Below are 1,383 nucleotides of genomic sequence, written 5' to 3' on the forward strand. Positions count from 1 at the left end.
ATTAGTGGGCACTGATTACTAACGATTACGAGTGTTTAACTATTTATTTGCTGCCCTTTAAATCACAGAGATACCTTAATTCCATAGAGTGATAAAAATGCGAAAAACGCTACTTAAATTTTCGCGGGTTTCAACGGACGAAAGATGAGATGAAATTTACAAAATCATCTAAGAACGTGTATTTTATCTTATTTTGCCGAAGAGTATCTCAAATTATCTCATTTATCCTTCATCTAATTTGTATCTATAAAAAAATCTTATCTTATCGATCTCTGATCTTATCTTAAGATAACACACGATAAGATACATTCTCGAGATATCTGAAAAATTACCATATTCTATCTGATATATTTCCCAGACTATCATATTATCTTACCTGAGGAAAAGATTAAACAAGATGAGTTGCCATTTCTTGAGATACTCACCTTCAAAAAATCATCTCATCGCAAAAAAAATGAGATGATATTCGAAAAATTATCTAGAAACATGTAATTTACCTTATCCTGCCAAAGAGTATCTCAAACTGTCTCGTTTCTCTTCAGATAACACAAGATAAGATACACTCCGTATTTAAGAAATTATTTCATCTTTCCAGTATATCTAACTTTTTCTTATCTCATCTGATGGAAATATTGAACAAGATGAGATGACGTATATTGCCCGAGATAAAGTTCTCTTGAAGAAATCATCTTATCTAATATTTCACATTTTTTTCAACCTAGCATTTTCATTTTCTCTAAAAATCGTCTATTTTCATGAGGTCATCGGGTCAACACCTCAATTAAATATATGTCCCCCCCCCCGGAATTACATTACCCCAAGACATGATTCACACACATGAAATCATAAAGGCTCTGCGGTTAAATCTGAATACATGTCCTCGAAAATCCCAGTTGCGTTGTTGTTGTGTACATATACGCTGAGAATGGAGGCTCAGAGTCATGAGTAACAGTGGAGTCTCCCACGAGTCACGGAGGCGTACGGAAGAGGCTCCATGGGCCTTCGTGTGATGCACATAACATAGAGGCAAGAGGATATACACAGAGTAATTACGTTACGGCGGCAAATTAATTAGCCATGCGACAACCGGACGGTTACCGATGCATCCACCCCAAAGGTGGTGGCATCCAATGTGGTAGACGCGGTTTGTGCGACCCCCCTGCTTGCTTCGGAAATCGATTTACTATATTATAAACATCTCATCTTCCATGTTTTATTACCCTCGGAAGTAGGAGAAAAATTATATTTTACGGAAAAATTCATTCCCTTCAATAACACAAAATCTATCCCTCGAACATGAATTATAATATACAAGTTTTACTTTTCCCTAGAACATAAAAAATCAGGAAAGAGATCAAATGAGATATAAAATCTAAAAGTATA

This window comes from Diachasma alloeum, unplaced genomic scaffold (assembly GCF_001412515.2).
Source record: "Diachasma alloeum isolate Michigan unplaced genomic scaffold, Dall2.0 Dall_scaffold_00196, whole genome shotgun sequence".
NCBI classification, from domain to species: Eukaryota; Metazoa; Arthropoda; class Insecta; order Hymenoptera; family Braconidae; genus Diachasma; species Diachasma alloeum.